The sequence below is a fragment of the Eubalaena glacialis genome, chromosome 13, assembly GCF_028564815.1.
Source record: "Eubalaena glacialis isolate mEubGla1 chromosome 13, mEubGla1.1.hap2.+ XY, whole genome shotgun sequence".
NCBI classification, from domain to species: domain Eukaryota; kingdom Metazoa; phylum Chordata; class Mammalia; order Artiodactyla; family Balaenidae; genus Eubalaena; species Eubalaena glacialis.
The window spans coordinates 58,547,378-58,561,734 of NC_083728.1; the positions used below are offsets into that span (position 1 = coordinate 58,547,378).

The 14,357-nt window shown below is 45.7% G+C and overlaps 1 protein-coding gene across 5 annotated transcripts in view; it reads left to right on the forward strand.

Annotated features, from left to right (window-relative positions):
* Window positions 1-14,357, forward strand: part of NAA60 (N-alpha-acetyltransferase 60, NatF catalytic subunit) — a 44,390-nt gene that overhangs the window by 6,922 nt on the left and 23,111 nt on the right. For 4 of the 5 annotated variants that reach the window (XM_061208844.1, XM_061208846.1, XM_061208845.1 and 1 more), the window contains exon 1: window positions 7,956-8,106. The exons of the other annotated variant lie outside the window; for it this stretch is intronic. The gene's annotated coding sequence lies outside the window, so the exon portion shown is untranslated. Of the gene's footprint in view, window positions 1-7,955; window positions 8,107-14,357 lie in introns of those variants that run through there. 5 annotated transcript variants of the gene reach the window in all.

Here is a 14,357-nt window from a genome sequence, read left to right on the forward strand (position 1 = left end):
TGTTATAGCCTCTGCTTCTTTACACTTAAGTATATCTAGAGAGTTTTTTTTATATTTGCCCATGTAGATCTACTTTGTTTATTTTTTTTTCTTTTCCATTATGGTTTATTACAGACTATTGCATATATTTTCCTCTGGTATACAGTATAGGACCTTGTTGTTTATTTTATATATAGTAGTTTATATCTGCTAATCCCAAACTCCTAATTTATCCCTCCCCGACCCCTTTCCCCTTGGGTAATATATGCCCAGTAGTGGGATTGCTGGATCATATGGCAACTCTATTTTTAGTTTTTTAAGGAACCTCTGTACTGTTTTCCATAGTGGCTGCACCAATTTACCTTCCCACCAACAGTGTAGGAGGGTTCCCTTTTCTCCACACCCTCTCCAGCATTTGTTATTTGTAGATTTTTTAATGATGGCCATTCTGATTGGTGTGAGGTGATACCTCATTGTAGTTTTGATCTGCATTTCTCTCTCTCTCTCTCTTTCTTTTTTTCAGCCGTGCTGCCCTTGTGGGATCTTAGTTCCCTGACCAGGGATTGAACCTGGGCCTCGGCAGTGAAAGCGCCAAGTCCTAACTACTGAACTGCCAGGGAATTCCCTTGCATTTCTCTAGTAATTAGTGATGTTGAGCATCTTTGCATATGCCTATTGGCCATCTGTATGTCTTCATTGGAGAAATGTCTATTTAGGTCTTCTGCCCATTTTTTGATTGGGTTTTTTTTGTTGTTGTTATTGAGTTGTATGAGCTGTTTGTATATTTTTTAAATTAAGCCCTTGTCAGTCACATCGTTTGCAAATATTTTCTCCCAGTTCGTAGGTTGTCTTCTCATTTTGTTTGTGGATTCCATTGCTTCGCAAAAGCTTGTAAGTTTGATTAGATCCCATTTGTTTATTTTTGCTTTTATTTCTACTGCCTTGGGAGACTGACCTAAGAAAACATTGCTATGATTTATGTCAGAGAATGTTTTGCCTATGTTCTCTTCTAGGAGTTTTATGGTGTCATGTCTTATATTTAAGTCTTTACACCATTTTGAGTTTATATTCGTGTATGGTGGGAGGGGGTGTTCTAACTTCATTGATTTACATGCGACTGTCCAGCTTTCCTAACACCACTTGCTTAAGAGACTGTCTTTTCTCCATTGTATATTCTTGCCTCCTTTGTTGAAGATTAATTGGCTATAGGTGTGTGGGTTCATTTCTGGGCTCTCTATTCTGTTCCATTGATCCATATGTCTGTTTTTGTGCCAATACCACGCTGTTTTGATTACTGTAGCTTTGTATTGTCTGAGGTCTGGGGGGGTTATGCCTCCAGCTTTGTTCTTTTCCCTCAGGATCACTTTGGCAATTCTGGGTCTTTTATGGTTCCATGTAAATTTTAAGATTATTTTTTCTAGTTCTGTGAAAGATGTCATGGGTAATTTGATAGGGATCGCATTAAATCTGTAGATTGCTTTGGGTAACGTGGCCATTTTAACAATATTAATTCTTGTAATCCAAGAGCATGGGATGTCTTTCCACTTCTTTGAATAATCTTCAGTTTCCTTTATCAGTGTTTTATACTTCTCAGCATATAAGTCTTTCACCTCCTTGGTCAGTTTTGTTCCTAAGTATTTTATTTTTTTATGCAATTTCAAAAGGGGTTGTTGTTTTTTGGGTTTTTTTTACTTTCCCTTTTTGATATTTCATTGTTAGTGTAAAGAAATGCAACAGATTTCTTATGATCCATGTAAATATTAATGAACCCATCAGAACCATGAGTCAGAACAATCCACTGCACCTCCAGCCAGTCTCCTGGAACCTTTCTCCTCTCCTGGGAGTGCTCCCAGGGAGGTCCAGAGTCCTCTCAGGCAAAGCAGATGCTAGTCAACAAGCTGACTGTCTACAGGGCTTGCCATGAAGTGGCTTGTTCATGATCTGTTTCTGGGATCCTGGAAAAATGTTTTCGGTGTCTTCCTGGAAAGTCTGGTTTTGGTAAGTCAGCTGTCCTCCTGGATGTCAGGAAGGTTGTGATCCAAGAGAACACATCACGTCTTTAAATGAAGAACCAATTTGTTTGTTTCTTGACTTTCATCCTTCACGGTGCCCCTGGGGAGAGAAGTTTCATTCTGCATGCTATAAAGGCCTTGGGTGGGTGTTTCATTGTAAAATGGGACAACAGTACTGACTTTTCAGGGTGATTGGGAGAGTAAATGAGGACATTGAGGAAGGACTGTAACACAGTATGTAGCACATAGCAGACACTTAGAAGCTACATGTTCACTCAGATTACATTCAAAAAGTTCCATTATTCTGTGTAAGTGCTTCTGTTGAAACCCTCATCAAACCGTCTTGTAATCACATATCTTCTCAAAGGCAGAGAAAACATCTCAGTCACTACTGGTACCCACAGCTCCCAGCATAGTGCCCAGCTAACCTTAAGTGAAGGAAGAAGGGAGGACAAGCATCCAGTACCCAAGCTCAGCCCTCATCTCACTCACACTTGCTTTTTATTTATGAAAATATCATATTGTCCGTGTAAATAAGATCTCTGAGAGCATGCAGAGACGCTGGTAACAGTGGAGAACTCTGTTACTCAGAGTCAGAGGGAAGGAAACTTACTTTTCACCATATATCCTTTTGTTCTGCTTTTAAAATTTTACCATGGGCATGCATACTTCTTTCTTTTTTAAAAAATTTATTTATTTATTTATTTACTTATTTATTTTTTGGCCTGCATTGGTTCTTCATTGCTGTGCGCAGGCTTTCTCTAGTTGTGAGCAGGGGCTACTCTTCTTTGTGGTATGCGGGCTTCTCATTGTGGTGGCTTCTCTTGTTGTGGAGCACGGGCTCTAGGTGCGCAGGCTTCAGTAGTTGTGGCACGCAGGCTCAGTAGTTGTGGCACACGGGCTCAGTTGCTCCGTGGCATGTGGGATCTTCCCGGCCCAGGGCTTGAACCCGTGTCCCCTGCGTTGGCAGGCGGATTCCCAACCACTGCGCCACCAGGGAAGTCCAGGGCATGCGTACTTCTAAAAAAATGTTTGTCATAAAATCCCCCCAAGTTAAACCAAAACCAAAATATGTTGCATACATCTGTAAAAATCATGTAAAGATGAAATGTAAATGGTTAATAAAAATAGAAAAAAGTGATAAAACTTACTAAGAAGTACACATTAAAATAATGAGATTTTTTTTTCCCTTTAGAGTGCAGAGAGGTAAGGAATAATATCCCATGTTGGTGAGGATGTATGAGACAGGAGGCAGTGTGTCATTTGTTTTCAAATGAAAATGAAATGTTTTCAAATTGAAAATGAAATCAATTAAAAATAACCAACATTCGGGACTTCCCTCGTGGTGCAGTGGATAAGACTCTGCCCTCCCAATGCAGGCCTGGGTTCGATCCCTGGTCAGGGAACTAGATCCCACATGCATGCCGCAACTAAGAGTTCACATGCTGCAACTAAGGAGCTGGCAAGCCACAACTAAGGAGCCGTGGAGCCACAACTAAGGAGCCTGCCTGCCGCAACTAAGGAGTCCACGTGCTACAACTAAGGAGCTGGTAAGCCGCAACTAAGGAGCCCTGGAGCTGCAACTAAGGAGCCCGCCTGCCTCAACTAAGACCCGGCGCAACCAAATAAATAAATAAATATTTTTTAAAAAGAATATATATTATATATATAAAAAAATAACATTCTAGGAATTTTCGCTAAGGAAATAATCTGAAATATGTGCAGGTTTCTGTCCAAGGTTTTTAGTGGCAATACTGCTTACAACCTGAATGTCCAGGTGTTGGGAGGGAAACCTTATCCCCAGCCCCTGCTCTCCCCGCCTCCCCAACTGCAGTCCATCTATGATAGAGCAGTGAGTAGGGCCCTGGGTGGCTGGGATCACCTAGGGTTGGCAGAAGACAGCGGTACCCGACCTTATTCCTCTATGCACCAGAGAGAGAGAGATGAAAATTACTATGCTTAATCTTGCCTTAATTTCTGGAGAGATCTTGGCCTTGGAAGTTTGTGGAATGGCAGAGAAAGTTAATTCCTATTTGTTACAGTGAGCATGTATTACTTCCATAATTAGAGTAGTTCAGCCGGGGCTCTGGAATGGCAGAGCCTGCCCATGGAGATGGTAGTTTGTGGCTCTCCCTGACCCAGCAGAGCCTGATTACCTCCCTATCACCGAAGCTGGGAAAGGGCTCTGCAGCTGAGGAGGCAGGAATTGAGGGTTTCCCTTCAAGAGCTCCACAGAGAACCACTCTTCTTGGCAGCTTGGAACGTGGCTCGAATGCAGAAGTAGAGACTGATGACGCCCCTCACTGGTAGTGCCTGTAGATATCTCTGTGCTTGACCCATGGCCAGAGGGTAAAAACAGTCATGAGTAGGCAAGAGAAAAATAACAGTACACTTGAAGAGACTTGGCAGCCAGAGGGAGAAGGAGCTGGCAGAACTCTCAGAATAGGCAGCTCTTGAGGAAATAGAACTTCTGAAAGAGACAGATGGCAGCTCTACCCAAATACGATGACTGGAGGAGATTCGATTATAGCAAAACTTTCTGGAACTGAAAAGCATGTTTTGTTTTGTTTTTAAATTTACATTCAGTAGGGACTTCCCTGGCAGTCCAGTGGTTAAGAATCCACACTTCCACTGCAGGGGGCATGGGTTCGAACCCTGGTTGGGGAACTAAGATCCCGCATGCCACATGGTGTGGTATGGCCTAATTAATTAATTAATTAATTAATTAACATTCAGTAGGTAAATTGAAGGAGAGGATGGTCATCATAAAGCCAGTGGTCTCTTAGATCAAGTGGAAGAAATATCTCAAAACACACCAAAAATAGAGAAAAACCAAGAAGGCAAAGACTTGGAGGACCAATCAGTATTGAGCTCAGTGCTGATTAGACCTTTCCTGAACCAATTCCTGTGGTCAGGAGATGCCCCTTCCCACTTGCTGGGTTATCTGAGCCAGTCGCTGAGCCAAGGGAGAATGGGTTGAACTTAACGGGTTAGACCAAAGTAGGGACCATTTTGGGGTGGAGTCAATACCACCCACACAATGGGATAGAGTGGAATTTTTTTAAAGAGGACAACTACCTGGAATATCCCTTGTAGTGACACATGGTACCTGACTGAAACCATTGTCCTGAGGATAAATGAGATCCTGTGTAAGATGCTTACACAGTGCCCAGCACATTGTAAACCCTGGGGGAATAGTTATCATTATTTTCTCATTTTTTTTAGAAAGTGCTTTTAAAGTTTGAATGGATATAGATGCCCTTCTCAGTTTTGACAGTTCATCTTATTAGTGCTCTATGTAGAGCCCTGGAAACAACAGAATGTTGTTAACTCTGCTACACTTACAGAGTGCTTCATGCAAATTCTGATTCAGTCTTGTGAGGCTTGAGGTTCTGCATTTTAAACAAGCTCCCAGGTGATGCTCATGCTGCTGGACCACAAGACCACACTTTGAGTAACAAGGAGCTGGGAAGGGTTTTGCCTTTCCTGTGTGATTGAAGGGGCTTACCACTGCCCCCATGTTCCATGGATGGGAACATGATGGAAGGCGAGAGAAAGGATGAGGAAAACAAGCAATTTTCTTTTTTTAAAACCTCATCCTTTTAATTTAAAATTTTCAAACCTTCTGAGTATTTGAAAGAATAATGCAGTAAACACCTATGTACCTTTCACCTAGCTTCACCAATTATTAATATTTAAGCAATTTCCTCTTAAGGACATGCTTAAGAACTTAAGTTGTCCACATCACTTCCGCTCTTGTCCGTCGGTAAAAACTTTGGCATATAGCCTCACATTGCTGCAAGGGAGGGTAAGAAGTATAAGCTCAGCTTGACAGCTATTACCTGCTATAGGGGGTGCTGTTCTATTGTACTACAAGAGGATATGAGAAAGCAGTTGCTTTTTAAAAAGAAGGAAGATGGGACTTCCCTGGTGGTCCAGTGGTAAAGGATCTGTCTTCCAATGCAGGGAATGCAGGTTCAATCCCTGATCGGGGAACTAAGATCCCACATGCCGCAGGGCAACTAAGCCTGCGCCACAACTACTGAGCTTGTGGGCCTCAACGAGAGAGCCCATGTGCCGAAAACTACAGAGCCCACGTGCTCTGGAGCCCACGCGCCACAACTAGAGAGAGAGAGAAGAAAAAAAAACCCGCATGCCATAACTCGAGAGAAGCCCGCCTGCCACAGCGAAGAGCCTGCGTGCCTGCAATGAAAGACCCCACATGCTGCAACTGAGATGCGACACAATCAAAAATAAATAAGAAGGGAGAGGAGGAGGAGGAAGACAGTGGATACTAGGGGACAATTAGCCACCTCTGACACACTGACTCGCTGGATCTCCCAACCAGTTCTCTTCAAAGTGGATTCTGGAAAGACTGAAGCTAAGTTTGCAGCCCATCTCTACAAAGTATGTAGGACTTCAAAGTATGCATTTTATACCCGCCTCACTGTTGATTGTTCTATCTTCATTTATATTAAAGCTTTTTTTTTCAAGTTTGATTATAATAGTGACACACTAAATATAATTGTATAGAGCGCTTGAAATGCTGTGAGTGGACCCAAACACGTTTACCACAGCATCTTTGCTTACAATAGCATGTTTGCAGTACTTAAAACTGTAACTCTACCGAGTTGTAAATGATATTATGTTTTCATTTGCCCGTGATTTTTCAGCCTTTAAAAAAATAGGGACTTACAGAAACTGTTACAGAAAAGAAATATAAGTTGCTTTACACAAACCAAGATTCCATCAGTCACTAACATCATATTATGTAGACAATAGAATATCCTGGTTGTTTTACATCCCCTTGTTCCACTACTCTTGATCTATTTATACCAATTGCCTTTAAAACTTCTAATCTCTTTAGGTATATTTTCTTTGTCAAAATGTTAAAGAATATGCATTCAACATTTATGAGATAGTGTGATTTTATTTTATTATTTTAAAAATATTTATTTATTTATTATTTATTTGTTTTGACTGCGCCGGATCTTCGTTGGCGGACTTCTTAGTTGCCGCATGCATGGGGGATCTAGTTTTCTGACCAGAGATCAAACCCAGGCCCCCTGCATTGGGAGCCCTGAGTCTTACCCACTGGACCACCAGGGAAGTCCTGATAGTGTGATTTTAGACTGTTTTAATCTGTGATAACGTTTATTCATTTGGATGTGAATTAAATCCTTTTAGGGTTGATCATTTTAGCCTTCCGATTCCATCCTTTGGCCCTGTTACCACTGTAAGTTATTTGAAGGCAAAGAATAAATCTCTCCTTTAAAGTTAACATCAGAGTTTGCTCAACACGAGTCCCTTAGCAACAAAATTTAAGTTAGGTTTTGTGCTGTAGAACCTCCAACTTGAGGGCAACTGACCCCCGCCCATTTACACGGCGACAGCCTTAACTGCCTGTCTGCGGAAGCTGGACTCTGGCTGCCGGCCGACGTCCGGCGCTGGGCGGGGTGGCGCTGCCCTCCAGCCGCTGTCGGTCCTCCGATCACGCTTCCCTGGCTTGACAACCCTCCAGCCGCTGGGGATGGAAAAGCTCAAGCCCCAAACCCAAACGAGGGAAGTGTTGGCCGGGAACTGGAGGGCTGTGAGCCTCCGGGTCTGCGCGGGGACGCTCAGCTGTGCCCGCCCGAAAAACCCGAGCCGGCCGGCTACCAACCGGACCGCGCCCCCGGCGTCCACACCCGCCAGGCTCGGGCAGTTCAAAGTTCGGCCGGGTCCGGAAGGATCTCGGACCTTCCGCTGGCTCTCAGAGCCTCTCCAGCCGCTAGCAGACGCGCCCCCTGGAGGCGCGCCCCCAGCCCCACCGCCGGCATCCCAGCCTCTCCTATGTTCGGCTTCGCGCCAGGCCTGCCAGCTCCTAAGATGGCGGCGTCGGCGTCGAGAGGTGGCGCCCCACGTGGGCGCCGGTGGCCAATGGACTTCGGGCCTGCGCCGCCGGCCCCCAGCGGGAGGCGGAAGTGCCTTGGGCAGCCGCCTCCGTCCAGGCTGCGGCCCCTACCGGTTACATAACTCGTTGCGGGCTGCGCGCGGCCCCACTTCCTGGCTCCCTGAGAACCGAGGATGCACTGAGCCCCATAACGCCGTCCGCTGCCGCCGGCTCCCTCCCGAGGTGAGGTATCCCGGGCTCGGGCCTGCAGTGGGGCGCCGAACCCGGCCGGGGGCGGGGGTCGTGGGAGGCAGGGGAGCGCAGCTGGTGGGACTGCCGGGGTGCAGGGGAACCGAGGCGGCCCTGGCGGGGCGCGGAACTGCCCGTCCATTCGAGGGAGGCCGGGGGCGCGGCCCACGCCAGCCGGAGCCCAGATCTTTCCGCGGTGTTTCGGGACGGCCTCAGAGCTCACGCTTCCCGGGGTGAGGAGGGGGCCGCGACCCCAGACTCCAGGGGTGCCGAGAAGCACGATTCCGACCCTTTTGCCTGGGACGCCTCCGTGCGAGGCCCCAGGACGAGTTGGTGGGGAAATTTGGAACCGCAGGGCAGCCTGCCCCTTACTACACCCTAGGTCTCACGGGAGGTGCAGGGCCTGCCCTCTTCACAGTTAAGCGATTCGCCGCTGCCTCGCCCGGCCCTACCTCTGCTTTAGTACTTGTTGCACGGATTGTAGTTGTTTGCCGACTTGTTTGCCCTCCCGTGAACTCTTGAAAGCCTGGGACTCTTTCTTGGTCGTCTCCACATCTTACTCCTTCAGCTGTACATTTTGGTTAACATAACTGAATTCCTTATGTTTTTGGTAGTTTACAGACTGGCCATGCAGACCCCTACACCACCTCTGACCTCCTCTGCCCTATCGGGCACTTCCCAGGGAATAGAGGGAATCTATAGCTTCTGTGGTTTGTGCCCCGGGAAGATTTTCAGGGAGGCTGAGCGCCTTCCCTAGACCGCTAACAGCAAAGATCTGTGTGCCCAGCGGGTGACGGAGCCCAGGGCCTGGAGATGAGGAAAGGAGTTACTCTGCAATAAACATGGACACTGCCTTTTTCATTGGTCTGTTTTCATTCTGCCAAATCCTTGAGCCATGCCATTTTCTTACTCATTTGTCCTGAAGGAAAAGGATAACAGCCCCACAGGGTAGTTCCCTGTGGTACCTGGAGTGGTTGTTAATCAGAGAGTCAGAACTGGAGAGAACATTGCTGGTTGCAGATATTTTACCGGGGCATGGAAGGGAGAAAACTTCTAGTTAATGCTTAACTGACTGAACCGGGAAAGTCACTGTGACTCCAGGTCATCTATAGAAATACCACATTCCGTGTAGTACTTTGTGATGTACAGATAAGTCTTAGAAGTTCTTTGGCCAGTAGTACTGGATTGCGAGGTGGGGAGAAGGGGAGTCTTGAACAACATTGAATTAAAAGGGGCTGGAGCAAAACAAATACTCTCTTACAAGAATCCCTGAATTGATTTAAGCTCAGTTAGAGAAGAAGGGATTCCAGACCAGAAGAAACTCAAGGGTTGCTGAAATATAAACGTCAGTCATTTAACAAATGGACAAAGTCAGTCATGGCTGTGCACATAGGTCTTCATCTCCCCTGCTCCAGGATTTTGTACGTCACAATTAAAGTGCAAACTGGCCGTTTGAGAAAACAGTGTGCGTGAGCTCCTTCTCCTTTGGGCCACAGTTTGCTGGAGTTCCATCTCACTGAGCTTGCAGACATGCTGGGTTTCTATAAAGATGGTTAACACCTGTAAGTAGCAAAGTCAAGGCATAGTGTGGTGTTCACAAGCCAGAATAAAAAATACAGACACTTTTTTAAAAGGTCTGTGTGTGTCTTATCTTTAGTCTCTCCCGTTGTAACTTACAATGACTTTATCACCATGTTTATTTTAACCGCACCCACTCTCAGACTTCAGATGTGACTTGTTGAGGTTGCTTGGCAACTTGGCCTCTGCCTGGGATGGAAGAAAATTCCTGGATGTTAGGAGATTGGAGAGATAAAAGACACCCAGTAGAACTAAGAAGGTTGGTGCTGTCACTGCTCACCAGGTGCTCTGCCCCGCAGACTATCCCAGCCTCAGTGGACCTGTTAGCAGCAGTTTGTCTTCTGGCAGCCCGAGGTGTGTTTAGACCAGGTGGACACAGCATCCTTACCTGGCAGCAGCCACAGGGAACACAGTGTAGAGAAGAATCCTCAGAGCTCTGAGTGCTGGGCAGTGCATATCTTTGCTCTGCTAAAATGGCCCAGAGGTCTCTCCTTGTTGGTGACAGCTTTCCTTGCTGAGTAGAAGTCTGGCTGCTTGTCAGGCCATGTCTTCTCTTAAATGGTGGCTCCTGCATCTCTACATCTTAACCGCCAACACCTCCTCCCCTGACATCTCTTTCTGGAAGGAATCCACAAAGTCCTCATGGCTTTTCCACCTCAGTTCTTTGTTTGCAGAAAGCTAGATTGGGATATAGACTCTGTGTCGAAGCTGGTCCTGCTTCTGTCCATGTGCAGTGCTTTCAAGTAAAATGCTGATTTGCGAAATGATGCTGGAACTCCTGGGTCTCATTCTGGCTAAGTCCAAATGTTGAATTTCATTCAATGACTATTTCTAAGTGTCTTTGATAACTCCAGGATCAGGCCGCCTTCCCTAAATATCATTCTTTTTAGGGTGACCTCTGATAGAGGCTGGCTGACAGGCCAGGTCAGGGTTATCTGAAGCCCAGATATCTTACACTGCTGATTAAAGAGAGGCCTATGTGTTTGAAAACCCAGTGAGCACATACATAGTAGGGTTGACGTTCCACTCTGAACCTGAAGGTGTTTGCTCAGTGTTTGTGGAGTGATGGGAAGGGGATCTGAGCAGGGAGCCAGGGCTTTCTGCAGGAAGTAGTTTGGGGTCTACGTCAACAGTGGAACCAGTGCTCCATCGAGTGCCACACTGCAGAGGCTGGCAGACACATGACAGTCACCCCGAGGTGCCCACAACACCGAGCCTGGATGGTCAGGTGGAGGGGAGTAACCACACATGAGGGCCAGTCCCTAGTCCCGTCCTGTGGGCATCTCAGACTCCCCATCTCCTCACCTGAGGCCCACTTCCTGCTCAGGCAGGGCCTACATGGCAGGGAGGGGTCCAACACTCTGAATATTGATGGCGAGAACCACCTGTGAGTGTGACAACGTAGAGACTTTAAAATGTCTCTTCCAATTCATAGACTCTTAGTGCCAACGTTTAAGCCCCATACCCTTGGAATAGCATGGCATTTGTTCACTGGTACCAGAAGTAAACATTCTAAACGTTCTAATAAGATGCACAGTTGTAAAGAAGCAAAGAGGAGCTGATTGTGGAAAGGGACACAGAACAAATGTTTGTTCCCTTTGCTTCCACAGGAAGACCAAAGAAAAGTATTTTGTCATCTTTAACAGACCACATTAAAAAAAGAAATTCTTCCCAGTTCTATTTCTTCTTGTTATTAAAAAGCAAATTGTGTTCCTCTTTTTTGTTTCCTGCATTCCTGAAATAGGGCAGCAAAGTATTTGGGCAGCAAAATAGTGAAATTTGAGCCCATCTTAAAAATAACTGAGAAGAAAGCAATTTCATTTTATAAAATAGTCTTTGGGTAATTGTCCCTTATCTACTGAAAATGATTTTTGTCTGGAAAATGTTAATACAACAATATTTCCATGGTTTCTGTAGCATTCAGTAGCTGTTTGCTACTTTTTAAAAATTTTTTTTATTTTTAGAAGATGACTCCTGACTCTAGTTGTAAACTATTCAGAAGGTCTTGCTGGTCAGATATTTGCTGCTCTTTCTACTCTTACTGTCAAATTACAGTATTGCTTCTCCTCTGGCCTCCCATTTTTAACTTTTTTGTTGAAATATACACACAGAAAAGTACACTGCTTGACCAGCGGTCATGGCATGAGCGTACCAGGGCAACCACCACCTCAGAAGACCCCTTGGGCCTCTTACCAGGCAAGCTCTCTCCTATTTAAAAAGTTTATTTTCTTGTAGGAAACGCAAGAAACTATTAACCGTCATTTTATTGGGACTGGGGTGAGGAGGGGATTTCAAGTTTTTGCTTCACATTGTGTATGGATTCCTATTTTACCATGAACATGTGTTCATAGTAAAACATAGTTTTAAACAGCATTTAACAAAAGGGGAATGTTCTTTTTAAACCTTTTTTTTTAAAATGGCTGTCCTGAAACCTATGAATAGTTTTAAAAATTGATTTTTATATGGCCACTAAATTTTCTTTTTAATAGTTGCACAGGAACTCTTTAAAATATTTTCACAAGTCTATTCGGCATCCTTATCCACAACTACCTCCTCTTTGCTTCATTACAAACGTGGGTCTGTGTTTAGAATGTTTATTTCTGGCATCAGTGCGTAAATGCCATGCTGTTCCAAGGGTATGTGGCTTAAACGTTGGCACTAAGAGGGTCTATTTGGGGGCAAAATGGGTAACCATTCTACTTATACTTTGAAGAGACACTGTAAAATTCCCAAGTTGTTACTAATTAAAACAGATTATTTTAGGGCTTCCCTGGTGGCGCAGTGGTTGAGAATCTGCCTGCCAATTCAGGGGACACGGGTTCGAGCCCTGGTCTGGGAAGATCCCACATGCCGTGGAGCAACTGGACCCGTGAGCCACAATTACAGAGCCTGCGCGTCTGGAGCCTGTGCTCCGCAACAAGAGAGACTGCAATAGTGAGAGGCCCGCGCACCGTGATGAAGAGTGGCCCCCGCTTGCCACAACTAGAGAAAGCCCTCGCACAGAAACGAAGACCCAACACAGCCATAAATAAATAAATAAATAGCAAAAATAACCCAGATTATTTTAATATAAAAGATGTGTTCATAATTTTCAGATACCACCTGCAAGTCTTGTTTTTTTCTGATAATAAAAACAACCCAAGCTCATTGTTTTAAAAAAAAAAAGCTCAAATGATACAGAAGCGAGTGATGTAGAACACCAACGTCTGCCTTAATTCCAGAGGCAAATGCTGACAGGAGGTTGAATTACTTTTAAAAATAATTTTTATTATAAAAGTTAACCTCATGATCAAGTGTTAATTTATACCGAATTTGACCCACTTTCACATTTAATATCTATTGGCTTCTGAAGGATCTTAAATGCAAATCCAGAGAAGTAGAGATTAAAATCAAACATTAAAAAAACCCAGCAGAGTGAGATGGGAAAAGTGCCGAAAGGCCAGTGGTGGGGCTGGTTCGCTGAAGGAGCAGCGGTGAGGGGCAGGCAGGGTTTCTGAAGCCCGATGCCCCCTTTGCTGTGCTTTTCCCCTTCAAACTGAGCAGCCAGCGGTCCATTTCACCCACTGCCCCAGACAGTGCTGAGGGCGCCTGCAGCTGCCCAAGTTTTCTGTGGAAGAACTCACTCGCTCTCAGTTGGGTTAGAGCCCTCAATAGGGTCCAGTCTTGGGTGTCAGTCAAGGACGTGTATTTAATTTTTGGCTGCATCCTGCGGCATGTGGAACTTCTGCGACCAGGGATCGAACCTGTGCCCCCTGCAGTGGAAGTGCAGAGTTTTAACCCCTGGACCGCCAGGGAAGTCCAAGGATGTGTATTTAATACGTACATTTTACTACCATTAAATACATACACTTACCACCATCAGCCCCAACCTAGTATTTACAGGTGGTTTTTTTGTTGTTTGTTTTGTTTTTAAACCCAACTGGTTGACCCACTCCCTCGATCTGAACTGGGGATCAGCATTCTGGGCAGCCCTGTCCCAGCTTGACCAAGATCCCCAATTGAAAAGCCACGGGGCAGCGGCGCCTCTTGCCCAGCCGTCCTGGTGGCCCGTCCAGCCCAGGCCCGGCTGTCTCTGCTTCGCGCTCTGACGGAGTCCGTGGGTGTAAACGTGCGGGTGGGCGGCGGAGGCGCACCTGCACTTCGTTTCCGTTCCAGGAAGAGGAGACGTGCCCGAAGCTTTCAGGAGAGGGGACCTCAGGGTTTGCTCTTGGCTCCACATCTCTGGCCCCCAGTTCAGTGGCCCTTTTTCTCCCAGGTCACATTCTTGTCTCTGTTTTCCCTCTTTGTCCTTGTCTGTCCCCAAACCCGGGCTGTAGTTCCCCAATTCTGACCAAGTGGGGCCACAAAAGACGAGCAGTCCTTTGGCCGCCCATCGACTGCTGGGATGCTGGTCCTTAGAACAACCACAGGATTCTGCCTCTGGAAGGAGTTGGGGTGGGGGGGGATCGCAGGTGGCATACGTGCACAGTGGTCTGAGGACATGCCCTCCGCATCTGGTCATTTTACCATGGACATGAGGTAAAAAAGCAAAATGGTGAAATAAAATTTAAAACAAAATAAGATCTGTCTCATCTTGGGATATAGTGTAAAGTTAAAGGGCAGAGCTCTGAAATGCAGGGTGCCCTGAGCTGCGTAGTGCCCTTATCTCTGCCTTCTCATCCTCGAGA